General features: G+C 34.3%; 1 long non-coding RNA gene across 1 annotated transcript; it reads left to right on the top strand.

Moving 5' to 3' along the window:
• The first annotated feature begins 12,964 nt into the window (after window positions 1-12,964).
• Window positions 12,965-21,083, top strand: LOC116579505. Its single transcript, XR_004281301.1, has 3 exons — window positions 12,965-13,026; window positions 14,402-14,670; window positions 20,839-21,083. It is a non-coding gene; the product is annotated as an uncharacterized LOC116579505 (long non-coding RNA).
• Window positions 21,084-23,484: the final 2,401 nt, after the last annotated feature.

Below are 23,484 nucleotides of genomic sequence, written 5' to 3'. Positions count from 1 at the left end.
CTTCACCCAAACACTGCCAAGTCAGGGCGTTTATTCACTGATTGGTTGATAGTCGCCATGACAACTGATGCCACAATTAGACAAGTACAATCCCACTTTCAAACATGCACACAATTCATTAATTCAGCAGGACTTTGTTGATGATATATTATGAGGTTAGTATTTAATACTACTCAGAAACTGATATATTTGCCTCTTATCTAGGGTAAAATAAATTTTAGGAAGTGATGAAAACAACCATTTAATTAGCTAAAGTAACTTTGAAAAGGAATTCGGTGATTTTAAGTGTTTTTAATAATTTTACAGGTGTCTCATTCTTTAAATGACTATTGAGTTAACTTTCAAGTTATTTTCCTATGGGTCCTTTTTAAAAAATTGCGAAGAATGTGAGTCCAATTTCCTACATACTAAATAAGATAACAACAAATATTTCTTTGGCACTTGAGAGGAAATAATTTTACTCAATGTTGAGTGATCATTGAATTTAACAGATATTCATCTGTAGAGAACCCAAAGAAAACTGCAAAAGGAGTCATTTTTTTATTCTTTGTCTACGTTACAGAAACAAAGAAACTGTGTTTACCAGAGATGTTTCCTAAAACAGACTGACCACATAGATTGAGAATCTAAGTATAGATAAAAGTAGTCCAATGAGGAGTATAAGTAAATGTTGTTTTTTACCAATGTTTATGTAATTTTAGCTCAGCCAGTCTTATCAATCAAACTACTAGAGGCGAAATGTTGACATTTCTAAACTCAGTTTCCTATATTATGATCCAAAGAGTGTGTGAATATGCAGTTAATGAGTTAAAACCTTATGCATCTGTATGTGTACCTGTCTGTTTCTGTTTGTGTACCTGTCTGTTTCTGTTTGTAGGAATATACAGTGGGAGGTATAAAAGGTTAGACGCCATATTGTTAGTAATGCTTACTTCAGAGATGTGGATTAGGAGAAGGTGGTAAATAACTCTTCTTTATATATTTTTCCCTAATTGCTCTAATTACAGTGAAGCTTATTTGTTAACTTTAAGTATAAAATCCAATAAAGTACTGGAAACACCTAAGTATCAAGGCACTGAAGTATTATGCTGAATATGGTCTCATTTTACTATATATGCACCATAGGTAAGAGTGCACATCTCTGTGTATGTGGTGTGTATATATGTATGCAAAATAGGAAAAAAAAAAAAAGACTAAAAGAACATACCCTTAATTTTTACCACTGATTATGCCTAGATAGTAGGATTGGTTTTTATTTTGTTTTTTTTTAAACTTATTTGTATTATTTATAATGAGGATGATTTAATTCTTTCATGAAGAACAGTTATTGTGTTAGAATCAACAAAAATGAGAAAGTAAAACATTTGTTTCTCATCTTCTATGAGTAGCACTCACTGTTAGGAACTTAAGGACATGCAAAGAAGAGAGACTCTGTCCTCAAGATGATTACAATCTAATGGAGAAACAATGGAAGTATGAAAAATCAGAAGACAGTATGACGCATACAGATGATGATTGTATAGCAGTTCAGAATCATCACATACCTTTTTAAAGATATCTATTTGCCATATTAATGTTACTATTTTTGGTTAAGTGTGAAGACTAAATAATTTGATACATGTATAAAATGAACACATATTTTTTAAGTAACTACCAAAATTGAAATTGTTCAGGCAATGAAAGAAGAACAGTAATTTCAAAAGCTCTTAGAAATAGGACAATCAAAAAAAAAAAAAAAAAACGGAATTTAAAATGTTCCTTGGAAAAGTAAGACTGTGTAAATGGGTCAAGTTTAAGCATCCAAACACAAAATATTTTATCTTATTCCTTGACTCTAGATGTAATCCAGAAGATCATTTTAAAAAATGGCTCAGCATTTAATTGGGTTGTATAAATTAATACTCATATTTGCTATCATTCTAACATGATTTTTCCTAGGATTATCACACATTGATTCCCCAGTAGCTGGAGGGCTCCCATCATTTCTGTTACTTTATAGTGTATATGGAAATATTTTTCATATTTGCTTTCCTAATTTGTCTTCTACCTAATAATCAGCCTCATATTTAATTAGATTTAGTGGGAAATAAGTCCCTATGAAAATAAAGTTATGTGGCATTTTGAAATGCCACATTCAAGTTGTCATTGGCTGTTGGTAATGTGCCTGAAGTCAATGACCCATGGAGTCTAAGACTCATATGTCTTTTGTCTAAGAAGGATATATTCCTTTGAGAAAATCCCTATCTTAACCTGAATTCTCTCCAGAAAGCAGAACCAAAATGAAGGAAGTGATCTCAGGGAAGAGGACTGAGGGAGGGCTAGGGGCGGAAAGAAAGAGGGAAAGGCAATTGTAGGGTGTACTTTTGAGTTAGCCAACAAGGAGGACAGCTGCTGCTTGATCCCTCTGAAGATCTACAGAAAATGATTCTTAGAATCTTTGCCTGAGGGACAGAGAAGAAAACCATTGACTCACTAGCTCCCAAATCCTGTTGGTCAAGAGTTGCCCAAAGGGATGTTAACCCTTGCACCCCTAGTTATGCAGCAGGAATATTCGGAAAGTATCCCATGCCTAGGCATCACAGAAACCCTGAAGTAGGAGGAAAAGCAGCTGGGGCAAATTAGTCACTGGTTATAAATACAAGAAACTAGTTACCCCAGCCATGGCTATAGAAAAACTTAGGTTAAGAAGATGTGAGGAAGAAGCCAAGGAGAGATATAGTCAATGATAATAGGTGTCTTGAATCTTTGCCAACTGTGGCCAACAGGATGGATAATGATCCAGGTTCGGTCAACCTTAGAGCTCTATGCTACACAAACTGATGTATGAATATTAGGATAAAGAAGCTCTCATTCCCCTTGGATTGCTAAGGTTGGAAAACATGAAAGTGAGGTTTCCAACTGACCTCTTAAATGTCTCATGATGAATCCTTGTCTTTGTGATGCAGCCAAAGACAGAGGCAGACAAAATCATGATGTCTTGATTCCAGAACCTGTGCCTCTGATATTCTAAGAGGCCCAGTAACAATGCTGGTTAGGAGAGCCAGAAAATTCCAACTTGAATTTGTTTGTGTAAGCTAGTTTGAGTTGATTTTCAGACACCATTAACGGAGTAGTCACCAACTCATCTTCCAGTATAGAGAAGATGTCCCACAGTGGTGGGTGAACTTGCTTGTCTCTCTATTTCTTTCTCTGTCTCACTGGAGAGCTACCAATTTAATCCTCACCTTCTTTTTCATATATATATATATATATATAATAGTTCAAAAAAACAAAGGATTTCTATAATTTTTGTTATTAAAAAGGAGGTTCCATGCAAACCTATGTCACTTTTTCGATCTCCCTGAAGCAACAGTTCTCAGCTCTTCTAGCCATTTCTTTTTATCTTTACTTATAAATCTCTAAAAAAAAAATAAGCACATAATTTTACTTCTTAAACTATCATTCCATTCTTTCTCTTAGTTATTTTTGGTAAATCCACCAGTATTCTGGTTTTTGATTTTTTGTTGTGACTTTTTTTTTTTTTTAATTTTAGAAATTTGGATCCCTCTTTTCCCCAGGGTTCTGAGATTTTCTGATGAAGTGTTTTGATGTGGTTCTATTTCATTCATTGTGTTGAACACTTATGAAGTTTTTCATTTTGGAATCTCACATCTTTACTTCTGTGAAAGGCATTTGGGTGTTGAATTTCCTGGAAAGATCCTCTATCTTACTCTTTCCCTCCTGCTTTCTAGCACTGTGACTTTTTGCACCAACTTCAGATGGATTTTCTCAATTTCAGAGGGATTCTTTTTCAACTTTATAACCCAGTCCTTCAACTGAGATTTTTATCTCTTTTCTGTTAATTTTAATTTCTAACACCTTTATTTTTGTTCTCTAAATTTCTCTTCTTGTTTTATGGATTTAATATTATCTTTTATCTCTAAGGATACTAGAAAGATTCTTTTTTTTTTTTTTTTTAAGTTTTTACATTCCTGCTCCCAACAACTTGCTCTTTCCTATTTGTATGTTAAGGCTATGCCGTTCCTGTTGGAGGCTTTGTTAAGATACATGGCAGTCTTTGTCTTTCTGCTCATACTTTATAAGAGATTAAAAAACTGATTGAAAACTCTATGACCAGGAGAAGTCACCTAATAACACTGAAACTCGGGGTAGGATGACATAGGTAGGTTGGTTCAATGGGAAAACCCAGTGTCAATGTTCTATGGTTTTGCCCTTGGGCTAGTAAGACTCACTGAAGCAGAGTCTTCCACCTCCAGCCTGTAGGATATACAACTGTCTACCTACTCTCTGCTAGCCAACTGGAGTAAAAGGGTTTGGGGGGCAGTTTGTCTCAACATTCATAGCTCTATAGACCCTTACTTTATTTCCATATTTTTAATACAGAATCTCACCTTCACCTGTGCCAAGATCCCTTGTCTTATAGTCTCCTTTTTGGGGAATTCCAAATGACTACTTTAATGGCTTTGGACATTAATGTCTACTGCTGACCACTGAAATGGAATGGGTCTCTTTCCCCCTGCTATGGAATGGGTGCACAAAATTTTATCCAACCAGAACTTCTCCTCCTGGACTTTGAATTCTGGATGAATGATGTGCAATGTGGGGATGCTTAGGGTCACATTTGTGGTGTTACCCAGATATAATTTGTACTAGAGTGTGAATCTTTTCTGTAGTTCTTGCTTTAGGGCCATTTAGAGGGTTGTAGATTGATGCCTGCTGTCCAAGAATTGTCCTCCAGACTTTCATTAATTTTGTTAAGCCCACTCAAGCCTGCAAATAAATTCTATTTTTGCCTACGATGACTTGCATCAGTTTCTGTTGCTTGCAACCAAGAACCCTAATGGACATAACTGCTCCATCTCAAGATACATGGTACCTAAGGATGCCATAGAGAATGTCTAATTTCCAAATGGGTATCACACGGCTATCATGTGGCCTACATGTGGTGACATTTCACCAAAATATACGTACCAATGATTTACAAATTATACTGTGCCTAAACAAATTTACTAAGCAGTCAAAATTGATGGGATTAATTAAAAATAACATCTCAGAATTCTTCAGAAAGTTGTGTTATTTTTCTTCAATGGGAAGATACATTGGTTTCAAATTCAAATTTTCTTGTAAGCTTACATGATCAAAATGGAATAGTTGCCCACTACAGACATTTTTATGACTTTCCTCTGCCAAAGAACAGCAACTTAGAGGAAGTGATTACTATTTTGCAACTAGCAAACACCTTTGTCTAATAGTAGAGAAATAAAGCTTTTACACTTAGCTCTATCTGCATGGCTTGTGTTATCTTGAAAGTTATTGCCTGAAAAATATTGCCAGTCTTCTGTACACCTTCCAGATATTTCTTTTTGTTGCCTTATGTTTAAGCCCTTAGGTTGCCTTATGTTAAATGAAATGCTTCAGGTTAATACTTTCTGAGGCAAAGTCAGAAAAAAACCAGCCCTCCAGCTAATCCATTTTTTTTTCTTTTGCTAAACATTTATTCTTGTTCTAAACTGGAGTGTCTTTTACACCATGTAAAAAAGATACCAGCTTTTTTCTTGATGTTTGTATATTGTTTGGGAAAGCAAGTGAAGGGCATTAAACAATAATCCTTACTTCATTTTTTGCATTGTGCATTAACTGGACCCTACTTCACACAACTTGTTGTTTTTATTGAAACACTCTTATTCAATAGTAAAAATTTGAACAAACAAAAACCTCTTCAGCTTTCTAACTGGATTAACCTGAGCTAGTTACTGATTTTTTTTCTGAGCCTCACTTGCCTCAGTTTTCAGTAGAGAATACCTGAGGTTTCTTACCTCAAAAGGTTGTTGTAAGACTCGAATGAGGTAATTATGTATGTGACAGCACTTTTGAAAAGCATTTTAAAAAACAAGGCTGATGTTCAAAGAGACATAGACAACATTCCCTGTGTAAGGCTACCCTTGTCTGTAGAGCAATTCCCACAAAAGCAAATACTTATGTGGAAAAATATTCAACCTCACCAAGAATAAAAGTGTTTTCAAACAACAAAGAGATACCATTTTTACTTATTACAAAAAAACGTTTAGAAAATAAGGTTCCATACCAAAGAGACTAAGTTAAAACTGGGACTCATTTAGTGCAGATATTATGGTAATAATACTTTTGTTAAACAATTTGGCAATATGTCTATTGTGTCTTAAATATTTCATACTTTCTATCCACTTATTTCATTTACCCAGAATCACTTCCAATGCCTTACAGTGTGGTTATTTATAATAGTAAAAAATGAAAACAAATCAAATGACCAAAACCAGAAGAATGGTTCAGCAAATTTTATTATGTTAACACAGTGTATATCTACACAATGACACCCTTAAACTATGCTTTCAGAAATTTTCAACAAACTAGGGAAACTAGGTCTGATACATATTATTGGCTGTGTTAGACATTATGTGCATTGTGAATATGTATGTTATAAATTAACTGAAAAGAACAGAATATGATATTTATATAAGACATAATTTCAAACATTTCAAATGTGCAAAAAAAAACCAACAACAACAAATAAAACCTCACCTAGAACTAACATATGCAAAAATATTAACAGAGATTATCCCTGGATGTTGGCATTATGAGAGCTTTATTTTCTATTCCTTCATATTCTTTAGATTTTTCTGTATTAAACATTTTTTTTCTTTTTTTTTGTAATCAAAAATCTAGAAATTGTCATCAGGGACATGATATATAATCAGGGTAAAATGATATTGCTCATGTCTTAAATCTTTGACTTACTTAAGAAAAGCAATGATGGTTTAAGGACTTCTTGAAATGTAGATGCATCCAATCAGCTTCCACATAATTGGCTCTATTCCTGACTGTCCGTTACTCAACACACTCAGAGAGCATACAGAATTTTTAGGCTGGTATTGAGCTTTGTGACAGTCCAAAGAATCTCGCTTTCATGGAAGTCTTCAGAAATGCCATACTTCTTTAAAAGTAAGTCTGGAAATGTTCCTACTTTATACATCTTTGAATCTAATTTATATTGTAGAGGACACAATCTAACAGCAAGCTCCCCAGAAAGTTCTCTGCTTTCATGTCTCCCTATGGGAAGAGGTCCACCTAAGAGACATGGGTGTTTTTAAGAGATAACACCATTATAGTTCAATCCCTTTAGTGTAAGTTGTCCATTTCTGTGCTACCATATCGTTCCTCAGGGGAACAACAGTCCTGGCTACAACAATTGATGTGACATTGCAGGCACAGGCAAAAGAGAGAGAGACAGAGAGGGAGAGGGAGAAGGGTGGCACAGAAAAAGCCTTTTATCTAGTTGTGACATATGTAAACTAGCACTTGGAGAAAAATGCTTCATGATATTCATTGGATATTCATTGTTTGAAAGTCACACCATTTCACTCAATTCAGTGCAGTGTATTTTTTTTTAAATTTTAGTCTTGAAGCAAGATTGAAATGTGTCTGTCTGTCTTCCAAAAATACAGAGAGAGATTATATTTAAATGATTTTATGGTCTATTGCATGAATATACATTCAAAAACCACTGGTACATGGGTCATACCAGGAATATCTCTGAGAAATCTGTTTAAATAGTAAAATAATTATAAGAAGAAGTCTGCTAAAAAGAATTATAATTTCATGCTTAGTGTTATTAATCAACATCTGCTCTATACAAATCATAACACTGAAAAAATACAAAATCAGCAAATGGAACACTAGATCTCTTCCTATTCTTGAAGCTCACTCAAACACTCCCACAGTGTTCTTTGCCAGTCAAAGAAATGGTGGAGATAGAAGTGTAGCTGTATCTTCCAAACTTGGGGAGAACAACTAAAGTCATTAGGTCAGTCTCCAGGGACAAAACTGGGATAACTAATGGTACTAAGGACATGTTTCCACTTTGGATGGACAATGGCAGACCCTTAGAAATGAGGTCTAACAAAGACCAACATGAAAGTGTAAATGGGTCTATGAAAATCGAATGAGATATGCATAATAGGGAAAAAAAACTTTAAAAAGTAACTGGGCCAGTTAAATGGAACTGATAGCTGTGGTAGCTTTAAGGAAGTGGCAGAATTGGGGAAAAATTTGCATTAGATATCTAAATGTTCGCAGAAATCAAAACCAGATGGTGAAGGTGGTAGACAGTGAAAAACTCAGTAATTTTCTAAATGAACTTGGAATGCCACAAAAAGGCCTTTCTGTGCTACCACAGTATGTTTTATTCCAACTGTTGAAAGTAGGAGTTGCAAACCCAAAGTCCAGTGGGGGCCAGGTGAGGGTGTAAGTAAGAGATGTGGGTTATATGTATGAGAACAGGGAAGACAGGTGTGGAGGACAGGGGGCACAAGAAAGAGGATGCTTCCTTCAATTGAGAGCCAGTCACTACTTGGCTGGACACTGCCACTATGTGAAAACATCGCCCGGATCTGATTTGTAAGAGAAGCTTACAAATCAGGAATCCTGGAAAGCAGGAACGTAAGCGAAGTTTCTTGATATTTAAAACAGTAGGTTGTGGGCCACAGTTTGTAACTTCTGACTTAAAGATAGAAAAGACATTTCTGAATGACATTTTAACCATTAAAAAAAAAAGGTAACTCGTATGGGAGAGTGTCCATAATCTATTGCCGAATGAAAAAAGTCCGTTGGAATTCAAAATATGTCAAGACATTCCATCTCGCAAATACCTGCTTTCGGAATTATGGGAGATGCAGAACAAATTATTTACAGAAGTTTGGCAGTGGGTAATAGCGACATAGATGTGTGTTGTTTTCTTTGTCCCCAATACGTATCACTTGTGATTATCAAATTTGATTGATTCTAAGATACATTTTTCCCTCCATTTCTCAAAACTGAGATTAGTCTTATAATTCACAGTCACACATATAAGAGTGGTGGATCATACAATCAATAAATCTTAGATTCAATGAAATAGGATTTAAGAAGTCAAAAACAAAAATCTTAAGAGGAAAATTCATTAAATGCTGCTTCTTTTGCATCGATGCCTAAGGAAAATAATCTGGCAGTTACCTCTCTTTTTTCTTTCTTTCTTTCTTCCTTTTTTTTTTAAAGATTTTATTTATTTATTTGAGAGAGAGGGAGTGAGAGAGAAGTGGGAGGAGCGGAGGGAGGGGGACAAGCCGACTGCCCTAAGCAGAGAGCCCGATGAGGGACTCGATCCCAGGACCCTGAGATTATGACCTGAGCTGAAACCAAGAGTTAAAGGCTAAACTCACTGATCAACCTAGTGCCCCCCGTAGTTCCATTTCTTAGAACTTATCTAATTAAAAAAATTTCAGATAGAAACTGAAAATTCAATTACCTTCTTCATTGACTATTCAAATGCCAAATTTCTCTACACATTGGAGTTACTTTCCTTTTCCTTTTCATTTTAATGGTTAAGGTGTCCAGCCTCAAAACCCAAATCTTCAGGTGACCCTCACAGTCTCTGGTGCAGATTTTGGCTCATGTAAAAATTCTTGCTTCTAAAGAAAGTGATGGCCAAACTGTTAAAGACAAATTGTTAGAACCTGTAATTGCCCCAGAAAGCAAAAAGATCTTTATTAAAGGCTTCAGATCAGAGGTATAATGCACTCCATATGGCTAGCCACATTATGGAGCTGGACAGTTCCACTCAGCGCCAGTTGAAGCACCCACAAGGTCTAGGGTCTGTCATACTGTTAGATTAAATTATGAATAATTCCTAGGAAATACTTAATGAATAATTTCTTTCCCCCGTCATATATGCCATTATGGCGTAGACCCTAAAGAAATTTCTAATAAAAGTATATTACATTCTCTTTTCTTCATTAGTAACTACAATATGTATGCCATTGATGTCAGGGGAGTTCAGTATAAATTTGCAATCAGGTATATTGTGCAAGGTACCACAACAGCCAATATTAAAATACAACACACCCGGATCTAGTGATATGATGTATTTTTTTATGCTATAGACCATGAAATTATAGAATCTCCCATAGTTCTGACATATTATTTCTCCTCCTAAATCATTATAATCACCAGACCCATCTCATGCCTCAGTCTCTAAATGATAATGGAAGCAGAAGCACAGTATAATCAAGGAAGCTCTCAAGATTCATTTTCAGAAAAATATGATGCTCACCCTCACTAAGTAGAATTCTTCATTAATTAATAGTGTCGTTGATGGCATTATGTTACCCACCACCAAGTTTCTGAAAATCTTACTTTATGGCATCATAAAAATCAGAATCTGTGGAAAGTATTATATGAATAAATAGTCATATTATAGTCAAACAGGAAGAATGGTCTGAAGAGACTCTTAAAAATTCCTCAATCATCCCTGTTTTCAGGAAATGGTTCTTTCTCCTATGAACTGAGTGCATGGACTGAATTTTGTTTTCCAAACCAGCAAATGTTGCCATGGACAGGCTTAAGGGAGAGACACCTACCCTAGACTCCACAAGAGGTAGATTATATGGACCTCCTCCCTGTGCTCTGCATCCCTAACATGACCACCTGAGTACAGTTCCTTACCAGCTCGCTTCCTGATCATGGCTTAGATATTAGTGAAACAAACTCACTTAATGCTTCCAGATTAACCATAAAGGAAGGATAGGATTCAAGTGTATAGAAGAGTGATACCTGGCCATAGCAGGCATACAATAAAAGTATCTGTTAAATAAGAGATTTTAGACCTTGTAAATATAATATATGTTCATTTGAGAGAAAGTATAAGTCCTCTTGACTGTTGTTCTACCCTATAATCTGTTCCTCCATTATAGACACGATTTCCAACCCTGTATAGAGTTGTGACCCTGTTCAATATATATCCATAGTGTGTGAATATATGTACAACACATTCTATACTGTTTCCATCTTCTTAACAAATGTGATATCTGAGTGTAGAGATGTTTCATTAACTGCAATGTTTTTATTAACTGCAATAAGTGTATATTATTTACCTGATTTTCTAATGATGGTCATAAAAATTGATCACAAGTTATTAAACAACTTGTACATTACAAAATATTTGAGCCTTTGTTGGGAGACCAGTTTACTCTCATTTCCATCCCATCTTTTCAGTCCTCCTTTCTCTCCTAAGTATATAAATTTTGTACATCTTTGATGAAGTCTTCTGATTGCATAAAGACAGAGTAATTTGCCCTGAGAGTTTTGGTTCACAATTTGACGCATATTTATGTCATTATCTCTGTGGCCAAACCTCCTTAGCCTTGATACCCAGAACCTCATCATACTGGGAGAGGATTAGAGAATGAAATATGCACGAAGAATTTAGTACAGTGCCTGGCACATAGAAATTTTCTACACTGAAGAGGTTGACATCGTTGATGTAACATCTATTACAAAATGGCTTCTTAGGAGACCTGCTAATACTGTCATATATCAATAGCCTAGAATAAAGTAACTTCTTCATCAAATAGGAATTAACCCTTCCTGTCAGCCAATAGTACCAAAGAATAATACACAACCAGCAGAATCCACATGATAATACTCCATGCTAGGAGACTATAATCACTATTACTATGAAATGAGTACATTTTAGATAATTTCCCCCCTCTTTATTTACTTTTATCCTAATTTATAGTGCAGGAAACTAAGGGTCACTGCAGTATGTCTGTCTGACTTTGAAGCCACTGTTCTCAGTCAAAATTCTAACCTGTTTTCTATTCTTTCAGATTAAAAAAAGCTTCATATGAAAATATGAAAATAATTGCAAATCATACATTCCTAAAAAGTGAAATGGTTATTGTGTCTTTAAATAACTCCACTGAATGTTAACTCACACCCCACACAATTCACTCATTTGATCATTATTTTCTTAAACAAAATTTCCTGTTGAACACACTAGTAACTTCATAGTAATACTTGTTCTTGAATATATATATATATATATCCTTGCATCTACCACAGCACCAATTGTAGTCTAGCACCAGTCCATGACTACTTGAATATTTGTTGACTCAAAAGGCATTTCGGTTTTATAGTCAGTTCTTGACCAAGTGGTTCAAATCACTACTTTATTATACAATTCAAGTTATATGTGGTATGTAATATATTCAAAACTCGTCATAATCATAGAAGTTAAAAAAATAAAATTTGTAATGTGTAGCTTGTGCTATATGCATGCCACTGAGTTTATTTATTAAATTATGTTTAAATACATATATCAGAATGTGTCTGTAGAGATTTCCTACTCAGCATTCATGCAAAAGACCCAACAAACTGTTCAATAACTCAAAAAATAAAAGCAACTTTGTTGGGATAAATATTCTTGTCCATATGCTGGATGGCACTGATTGATGCCTTCCTGCTGGCATTGTTTAGACAGCTCAAAATTTAAGGCCATTGTGAGGCCCCTGCCATGCCATTCCTAGTTCTAAATTCCTGAACGGACGCCATGACACTTGCATAGTGGTGCCGTCTGTCTTCAGAACCTTCTACTTCCTTTGTTGCCCACAATTTGTGCTCTGTTTTCTCTTTTAACTATAGTCAAAAAAATAGAATATGGACAGAAATGGTTGCTACATCCTCTTTAATACAAGACTGAATGACAAATACAAAAAAGGTAAACTCCTTTTAAAGCATGGCAAAGGAAAACTACATTATTCATTATTGGCTAGTTAGAAAAGTTCCTGGTGGTATTTTACACAACTGTTGGAGTACTTGGATTATCACACACCCAGTATGCAGGATTCCCACTTGACATACTTGATAATAATTCCTATCTGGAAATTACACAAGAACTATAATGAGACACCATTACCTAAGAGCTACTTTCCTAAATGATTGCATTAGCGAGGTGTAAATCGATGAGTGGTGATTAATGAGGTTACATTTCATTTGTGTTAATTCTGTGGTGCTCAATAAAATAAACTATGGTTGCTTAGACTAGTTAAAAAAAAAACAGAGCTATAAAACTATTTTTTCTTGTTTTACTAACATTCCCTTATATGATTTGTCTAGTTTTCTGTGCCTGTTTTTGCATAGCATCCCAAAGAGGAAAAGAACAATGGTTTTTAAAAGGTAAGAATGTGCAATATTGAGATCACACCATGGTTCTTCATTGCAATCAAAGAGGCAAAGGTATATTAAGAATGCCTGGCTTTGTTGAGTACTTGCTATGTGCCAGGCACTTTACAAAGAGCTTAACATGCATTGTATCACTGAATTCTCAAAAGAGCCATTTCACATTAAGACCATGTGAAAGGCATTCTATTGTGTTAGTCATTAGATGAAAGAATAGGAAAACCTTAAGACAATACCCCAAACTGTCAGAATGGGAAAAACAAAAAACAAAAAACAAAAAACAATGATGACTACTATTGGTCATAATGTAGAACCAGTGGAACTCACACACCCTGTTAGAGAGTAAACTGGGATAATTACATAAGAAAGTTGTTTGCCTGATCCCCTAAAGTTGACTAAATACATACTCTACAAACCAGCAGTTCCATTCCTAAGTATAGACCCAATGGAAATGTGTACATATATTTACTAAAAGCATGTATAAGAATATCTATGGCAAAATATTCAAAGTAGCCCAAACTAGAAAGTAAACAAAGACTTATCAATAATAGAATACATAATAAATTGTGGTATATTCACAAAAGGGAACAATGCAACAACAAACAAACTATAGCTACATGCGACAATAAGTATGATCTTTCCAAACATAATATTGAAAGAAAGAAGTAAGACTCAAAAGAGTCCATATTGTATGATTTTATATATATAAAGTAAAAAATAGGTAACACTGATCAATGAGGCTAGAAGTCATGACAAAGGTGAACCTTGGTGAGCTGTTATTGACCCAAAATTGTAAAATAATATTGACCAAAATAGGGTAGGTAAGACTTAACATGATTTTGTTTCTTAATCTGAAAGCTGGGTACATGAATATATTTGCTTTCTTAAAAGCTCATTGAGCTCTGTACTTATGATCTGTGTACTTTTCTGAATGTCTGATATCTCAATAAAACAGTTTACAAAGACACTTGGAGGGATCAAGTTCTATTGTTTTCCTCTATTTTATGGATGCAGATGTGGAGGATTGATGAAGTTAAGTGACATGGCTAAGGTCATGAAGGTAGAATATGAATCTAGGCAGTTTTCCTATAAATCTCTTGCTCTTAATTGTTGCTCTGGACGCCAGACAAAAGAGATTTAGTTTTGTTCCTGTTTCCAATGCTTATCACTTGCCTATGATTACCCAGAATTAAAAGAATGGTAAGAATGAAGAAGATTCACTACGGACTTTTCATGCTGTTTCTTGAGTTTTCCTGTTTGGAGAGACCTGGAGGGGAAAAAAAACTTTACTCTGACCACAGTGACCTCACATCATGAGTATGACATGTGGGTAAATGACATGTCCAATTTCAGGTTATGAATGTTCCTCCAGGTTTGATCCCAAGAGGAGTAATTCAAAGGTGAAGACATATACATAGATATTGCCACTGCCCTGGAATATGGAATAAAGAAGATAAGAAGTGGAAGGGCTTCTAGTGAGATCTCCATAATGCGACATGAGTAGCTGTTGAGAAAGCTTCCAAAGAAGAATACAGATAGGAGGAGGCCAAAAAGACAGGTTCCTCACCAGTACCTACAGAGGAAGTTGCTATGGGTATTATAATGGAAACCAGGGTAATGAGTCTTCAGTTGAATAATAAGGTAGTCAATGATTATGCTGTGCTATGCTATTTTTATGGAATACTTACTGTGTAATGGTGTTCACTATAGTATGCATTGATGTGCAAACTAAATGCCAAATTTTGAGAACCTTCTTAATGATTCCTGTTTGAGACAGCACCCAAGAACCTGATTGTTTTTAATAATCTACCTTAGATAGCTCTGATGCAGCAATGATGCTCTGGAATACACTGGTTTAGTGAATGCCAAATGAAAGAAAATGACTACAAGGGGTGCTTCAGCTTATTTCAGGCCCTTGAGGTAAAGGGGCAAGAGCAAAATAGAATAGCAGAGAGAATTAATTCATTTCTCAAGCAACCCTTTTGCAGGTTAAATTTTAATCTACTTTTAAATTGCTTTACAAATATGACTGATTAAAATATAAGAAAATCAAGAACAAAAGAAAGAACAAAATAAATCCCTAGTAATCCAAGGTATGCAAACCAAATTCATTTCTTAAGTACACTCTTACACACACACACACACACACACACACACACAATTTCTTAAGCCCTCCAGGCTTTCTAAAAATTTTAGCATGATGGATATCCTGGAGTTAATTGAAGAAATAATTTAAAATGAGTGTTGATATATTCTGGGAGTTGGAAAAAAATTATAGTAACACTAGTGGCTTACAATTTCAAAGCATGATATAAGATTATACTTATTATATTCTATACATATACCAATAGAAAATGTTTATTTTCCCTCAAGGTACTACTTATGATTATTGCATGATTATTTCTAAACACTAGAAAACTAGTACCTAATTTAATATTTTATTCAATTTTCTCTTATATTATTCTTTAAAAAAAAACAAGGTGTAGGGTGTTTCAGAGAATTCTCTTTCCTGGCTAAAGTTATTAGAGAATATTGTATGTTTATGTATGTATGTATGTGTACACACACACACACACACACACACACACACACACATGAAATTTTAACTTTAGTATTTAGCATATTTGTTAAGGACATCTTATATTACAAAAACAGAGACTCCCATATAGTTTTTCAAACCATTTAGAGGAAAACCTAGAAATAGCTGTTCAGATATAAGAACAAGAACAGTACGATAAATATTACATTTAAAAAATTTGTCTCATGTTCTTTAGATTTTAAAGTTCTTAAAAATTTCCATTGTGAGCTTCTCCTCCTGAATAGTATGTGGTAGCAAATGAATATTAGACAAAGCAGGGTAAATTGCAAAAATTATATTTTTATAGGCATCAGAAAGCAAGAAAAATCAGATAGACTACAATGTAAGAGAGAGGGGAAGCAGTAGGAAGTGAGTTGATAAATCGAGCAGTATTTTCCCTGGTAGCATTTGTTATGCTGGGCACAAGAATGAGATTCTTGTGCAAAAAGAAGGCCGCTAGAGAAAGAAGGAGAGAAGAAGAGTTTTTAGTAGAACAATGAAGCCAGAAAAAAAGTTGGAGATTTGAGGGCTTTCGAACAAATAGCCCATTTCTACATGAACTGATTATTCTCATCCTATGTGAAAAACTAAAAGAATGAACCAAATGATTGTGAAAGGGCACATGAAAAATCCCATAATCTTGAAGACTGAAGAAACAAAGCTCTTTTGGAGGAAAAGGCCTGAAAAGAACCCTCAAAGGCAGGATGGATTAGAAAAGATTTACAACTGATATTGCATGGGCACATTCACTGATTCTAGATGCAGCTGAAGCCAATATTCTAGAAAGGTACTCTTGAGAGATAAGAAAGTATATGATTTTTCTATATTTGTCTGTCATTGACAAGGTTGGAAGCTTAAGGGCCTTCGACACATGGACTTAATACATTTATTACAGTGTGAAGCTGCATAAGGTAAAAGGCCAAAGGGCTCATCTGAAGATTTTTGAAGGGCAGAAATGAATCTTCTGCAGAGATAGATTAGGTTCGCAAAAGCTACAGCCCAGCCCCAACCCAGCTGTTCCCTGATTTCATTTAACCAATCAGCTCCTCACAGTGTTTGCCTAAGAAGAAAAAAGAAGAGGCTTCTTTTGTGGAAGTTAACATTTGAAGTTTTTATACACAATGTCTTATATTCAGTAAAAAATGATTATATACAAGCAGCAGAATGGCCATAATCAACAACCAAGAGCAAAAACAGACCATAGAAATAAACCCACAGATAATCCAGATGCTGAAATAAGCCAATCAGATCATTAAAATAACTAGGATTAATGTGCTTACAGAAAAAGAGAAAAAGATGGGTGAAATAAAAGAAGGATAATTTCAAAATACAAACTTACACCTATAAAAATAATTACAATGGACAGATTAGTGCTAAAAAAATAATATGTGAATTTAGGAAATTAGTGGAAGACAGTATTGGAAAACTGAAGACAGGTCAATAAAAGACTTTTAAACTGGAGCCCAGCAAGAAAAAAGGATGGAAAGAACAAAAAAGAGCACAAGAGATATGTAAGTTAGTCAACAGTACTATCATACATAGAAATGGTGTCCCAGAAGAAAACAAGAAAGACAATGGAAAAGTTCCCAAAGAAATAAAAGACATCAGTGTAAATATTCAGAAATCTCAGATAACCCTAAATAGATTTTTTTAAAAACTTCAACAAATTATGAGAATTAGAGAGGGCAGGACTGCACTCTACCCAGCTCTGTGTCTTGCAATATTATGGGAAGGAAGGCATCAAGTACAGAAAAGACACTTAATAAATCTTTGTTGAAGTAATTATTCCTTGCATAACCTTCTTCTAGCACCATTATGTTTTGCAAATATTTTTGTAGAAATTTCACAACATGATCAAACCTATGAATCAATTATCTCCCTAGAATTAGGAAATGTTTTTATGAAAAGGGACTTGGGGAATCCCCTAGTTAATAGTTTTAAGTTAAACTTTGTTGGTTCCCAGAGCTTTGATTTTGTTCCATTAAAGAGGGCCATGATGAGAAAGAGAGATACTGTGAAAGAGGGCTCTGGGGCACCCATTTTTGCTTTATACAAAATTGCCCTGCTTTTATCTGGTTCACAGGTTTGTACTCACATTTCATTTGGGGAAAAAAAAAAAATGTTCTTCAGATTAAAAAAAATGGTTGTGGAACCATGAATCTATTGCATGCCCCCCCCCTTTATATAACAGATAATATAATTGAGGCCTGGAGACACAATGTGACCTTCTCAAGGTTACTTTGCTAATTAATGGCAGAACAAGAACCAGACTAAACGTCTCCTGAATTCTGTTCACGGCCTTTTCTAATACATCCCACTGCTTCTCCTCATCTAAGAATTCATGCAAAAAAGGGTACTTTTATAACATAATCATTAAGAACATGGTACTTTCTATCACATCATTTGAATATTTGTTCTGAACTCCTATAAACTCATTATTTTGCTTATACTGCAAAACAGACATAATTTAATTTCATTGTTCCTTCCAGTCTTTTTCTCTATTTCCATAATCCCTGACCCTTTTTAAGCTCCTTTTCTCACACTTGCTTGAAGGATGTAGCCATAAGATTGTATCATATAGATATGATTATGACCATCTTAGTAACACTTCTTGATCTCAATTTTCGGTTCAAATCTGGCTCCAGACCCCTTAATTTGAAACTTTTCCTGAATGGCATGGCAGGGTAGTCATTTGTTAATTAAAATTTTCCTACCACTAAACGTATTTTTTGTACTTGCCCTTGTATTGTCTTAAATTAATACCTTTTTTTTTAAAAAAAAAAGTTAATTATATAGACACAATAAATGCTTGCACAAAATTCAAAATATACAAAAGAATATACAGTGATAAATAAGTTGTTATCCAATCTCTAACAAATTCATCTCTTTTGGGATAACAAATCTATTATGTATTTTCCTTTTTTATACAAATGGGAGTTTACTATAACACTATTCTGTACTTAGCTATTTTCCTTTAACAATATATTTTTTAAAGATTTATTTATTTATTTGAGATACAGAGGGCATTAGCAGGAGGGGCAGAGGGAGAGGGAGAGAGAGAATCTAAGACAGACTCCACACTGAGTCTGGAGCCAACACAAGGCTTGATCTCATGCCTCTGAGATCGTGACTTGAGCTGAAACCAAGAGTTCGATGCTCAATCAACTGTGCCACCCAGGAACCCCTTAACAATATTCTTAGATGTGAAATTTATTTGTACTCACAGAGATGCTTCTTTCTCTAATTGGCTACATAGTATTCCATTGTATGCACTGAAATACATTTATTGTATTCTCTACTGATGGATATTTGAGTTGTTTTCACTGTTTTTATATAGCAAGTAGTGTTGCAATGAGAATTGTGCACTTTGCTCATAACTGAAAATGTTCTAGAAATAAAATTATTAGAATTATTGCATTTCTGGGATAGGTATTGCTAACTGGCACTCCAACGGAATTATAACAAATTGTACTTTGATCCTTATAATGTTTACAACAATTTGCACTCATACCCTTGCTAACAAGTTGGTTATAAAACTGTTTTTTACCCAGACAAAGCCAATATGCTAGGTGAAATGGCGTTTCATTACTTTGCATTTATCTTATGAAGACTATAGATGAACATTTTTTCCAAACTTGTTAGTGATAGTTGTATTTCTTTTTCTTTTGTCCATTTTCCTATTATGTTGTAATCTTTTGTATAGATTTGTAGGAATATAGTATCTATTAAAAATTAATTCTTTTGAGATATGTGTGGGAAAAATACTTCTGAATTTCTTTTCTTTTGATATTTTTGTGACATTCTTTTGCTATGTGATTTCTTTGTGTTTATGCAATATTTATCATTTTTAAATGGTTTCTGAGTTTCTAATCATATACAGAAAGGCCTTTCCCATCCTTTTCCCCTTAGTGTATAATAATAAAGTCATATAAATATTTTAAAAGGTCTATATTTTTATTTAGTATGTTAATAATTTCATTTTGCAAGTTTCAGTCTGATCAATTCAGAATTTATTTTGCTATAAGCTATGAGGTAGGGATACAGCTTTATTTTTTCCTGATATTAAACCCAATTTTCAGAGAATTTTTTCTTCTTATTTTATCAACCTTCTATTAATCTCAATAATTTAGCCTTTTCTCTTAAGGTTGTAACTGAAGTTCAGAAACCTAGTTTTTAATAATTGGTGCAGTAGTGAATATTAAGTTTGCTCTCAGTACATGTTTATAAAACTGAAATGATACAGACACTTTAATGATCACTTCTATAAAATATGTGGGTATTAGATCAATCTCATTTTATATTTTTTCCTTTTTTCAAGTTCAAATGAATAATTTAATTGATTCCATTTCCTTTTTCTTTCCAGCTAATATCTTCGGAATACCTATTTCAAAAATAAAATGTATTCTCAAATGTGATCATTTTTATTTAAATCTGTTATTTTCTTCTCAGTGTTATATATTTTAAACACCGAACATAAGTCGTTGTCAATAACTTGTAAAAATTAGTCAAAAAATGGCAAGACAAAACCAATCATATAACTTTCCTTAGAGAAATACAGAAAACGCTTTTCATTTCTGTGTTCATGTTACATCCTCAGTATTCTCTCTGGTATGTACACTACAAAGTGGGGTTTGGAAACCACATTAAAAACAAACTTTATGCATTAGATGACAATTAAAGAAATCGAAATAAGACTATGCTATAATTAAAAAAAATGGCTGCAGGAGTTAGAAAGAACCACTCGTGACCATACGTTACAAAAGTCCCTGGACAACAGACCCAATGCCCATCAATATTTTATGTATGTTTTATTTGCCTATTTATTCTGCAGTTCAATAAAAATTACATGTTGCTATGGAAACATGAAAAATCACAGATACCTGCTCTACTCAGAATTATGGCATTTCACTTTCTTAATGAAACACACATATCATAGGGGCTTAAGCCTTGTATTTGGTCATAAGTTTTGAAAAGTAAAATCTGTTAAAGAATGATCAGTTAGTTATTTTTGGTATTTGTAACAATTTAGCCAAAGTGCTGGAAATACTACATTTAAAAAATACATAAAAAAACATACATCTAAAGCAACGTAAGCCAAAGTGCCGTCTTCCCTTCCAGTATGAGGATTTGTTTTTTCATATTCTTAAAAATAGTATCTAGGTTAATGCCCACCTGTGGGTAACATGATTCTTTTTAGAAAGAGAAAGAGGATAATTTTTTTTTTTTCCTAGCAGGGACTGTAAAGGTGACTTCAAGAAACATGAATCCCCCACCTTCTTGAGCAGACATGTTGCCACTATCCCGTGTTTTCAGAATCCATTCCAAGTGGACTAAAAATTCCACACCAAGATTTCCCGGTGCCCGCCACTGGTGCAAACAGTATCTAGTGATGTCTGCACAAGTGTCAGAGAGGTGGAGAAATCCTTCAAATCTGTTAAATGTGGAATAAAGAGGAGAATAACTTGAATTAAATTCCTGTCCCCACTTGAAATAGACTCTGACTGTGCCTCTGTACCTGGCCCTGATTTTTGCATGAAAATATTCCTTTTGTCCCTATCTGGTGCTAGCCTTCAAAAAGGAACAGGGTTTAAAAAGCAGGAAATAATGTGAGATTTTAAGCAAACAGTTCAATATTCTTTTAGAATGCTCTCTGTATTCAAAAGCACTTTGATTTATATCTTTAGGAGTCTTTGAAACTGTACCTCTTTTAAAAGACCATCCCTGATTTGGGGTCTTTGTTCCTTTATGAGCTTTGTCCCCGATTTCTAATATAGAGACCCGAGAGGCATGTTGTTAAAGGAAGGAAAAATAATTTTTAAAAAGCCTGGCAAACTGTGTTAAATATGCTTTTGAAAATTAAGTTTAATATAAAGTTCAGTATAACCATCACCATTGAAAGTATTGTCTGTGCCAAATAACTCTTCAATAAAAATATCCTTTGTTTTCCTGTAATGTAATTAAAAGTGAACCCAAAAGGGCAGCAATAAATCAAGGTGCACAAAAGCAGAAAAATATTATAATTAATATTTAACATAAGTTTTGATTGCTTTTAGAGTATTAAAAATATCAATTAGAATATATATTCAAAGTTTTCTTCCTTTCCCATTACACAGTGGAAGGGGCTATTTTTAATTCTGGATACTACAAACCAAATAATACATAGTCCCTAATTAAATAAAAGACTGCAATTGAATTGAGAGTTTCTGCTGATGTCATACATAATGAAAGCACAGCTCCAGGTTTGAATGAATGGCAGCCGAACCCTGAGAATGAATTACAATGTTAGCATTCAATCAGGGACTAGGTATTGTTATTTGTAATAGATGTAAAATGATTATTATTATTTTTAAATACAGACAAAGGGAAGGAAATTTGAATTCAAAAATCTGAGACTAGGAGGCAAAAAGATTAGAAAGTATATGATTAAAGTGGATATACTGTATTGGAAAATGAAATGTACAAATTTACTAGGGAATAATTGCTTTATATATTATATATAGATAAATAGCTAGGTAGAACCATATCCATATCTATGTGGGGATAGAAGGGTGTATAGAGCCTCTAAATAGAATAAGACTTTCAGTTTGCAGGCATTTATTTTAAAATATTAAAAAGGAACTTATGATATAATGAAAGGGTAAAATGGTATACATTTAGCTGATCTAAAATTCTGCACAAAATGCTGTGATTTACAACTGCTATCAGAACATATCAAAGACTGTCTTTGAGAACTTATTTTCAGAGGCACATTTTTAATTTCCACATATGGTGAATTAAGTATGTAAATCCAATATGCCTAATTATTTATTGTTGTTGAGTATTGACAATATGCTTGACTCAGCATAAGGCACGGAAAATAATGTGTTTTCTACCCTTAGGGGTTTCAGACAAAAAGAGACAGTGACTTCTACCTCCACCCCCCCACCCCCCCATCTCCACCCCATTCCTGCTTCCTAACTCAGATTATCATTATAATACAAGTACTGGAGAGTGTCATTTCTAATCTTCCACCTAATCTCTCCTCAAAGTTTTGCTGGTCACTCCCCCTGTCTTATTGCCAGGTGGGGAAAAAATAGACTATATCCTATATAAGATGCATTCAACTCTAAAACAAAAGTGTGGAATTGTACTGAGGCACCAAGACAGGCAGAAACTCTGAAAGTTTTGAGGGAAACAAGTAGGAGTAGAGAGTTTTGAAAGAATTTCAGAAAATTAATGGGTCAGGACACTGATGGCTACAAATGAAGAAAAATAATATGACAAAGAAATAATTATATAGAAAAACTCCATTAGTTCTGTAGAACCAGAGTCCCACAGTTGTAATGTTCATCAATTCAAAATACTACTAGTACAACCATTTGGCTCGCTACCGTTTAGTTATTTGTGAATAACACCTACCTACAACATAGTGACGAGAAAGTAAGCAGAGGTTCCTGGTTCTCAAGGACAAGGGGAATGATAGAATTAGAACTATCTTGCAATTACTCATTGACTTAATTGCACATCACAGGCACAACTTTCTTAGAATACTAATATGAATGCTACCATCACCAATTAGATTCCTGAAGACAGTTAAGTACGTTTTTGGCCATTGCTTTCCTATTCTTGCATTTCTTTTAGAGTTGTACTATATTTACATTGGAAGAGCATGTAACCTAAGTTCTACAAATACATATATTCAAAAAAGCCCTTTTTGATGCCTCTCTGGTCATTCTGGTTATCAGAAACTTTCTTGGCTTCTTACAGATAGCCATGACTGGTGGATATGTTTGTTTTTGTGGGTTTGTCATCATTGTTTGCATTTCAGGGCTTGTGGTGGTAGGCTGTCACTTTTTCTTATTGAAAATACTGTCTAGAGGGTTCTGGTGTGGCCATCT

Source organism: Mustela erminea, chromosome 1, assembly GCF_009829155.1.
Source record: "Mustela erminea isolate mMusErm1 chromosome 1, mMusErm1.Pri, whole genome shotgun sequence".
Classification (NCBI taxonomy): Eukaryota; Metazoa; Chordata; class Mammalia; order Carnivora; family Mustelidae; genus Mustela; species Mustela erminea.
Note: the sequence above shows the minus strand (reverse complement) of the source record. Positions and strands in the feature narration are given on the sequence as shown.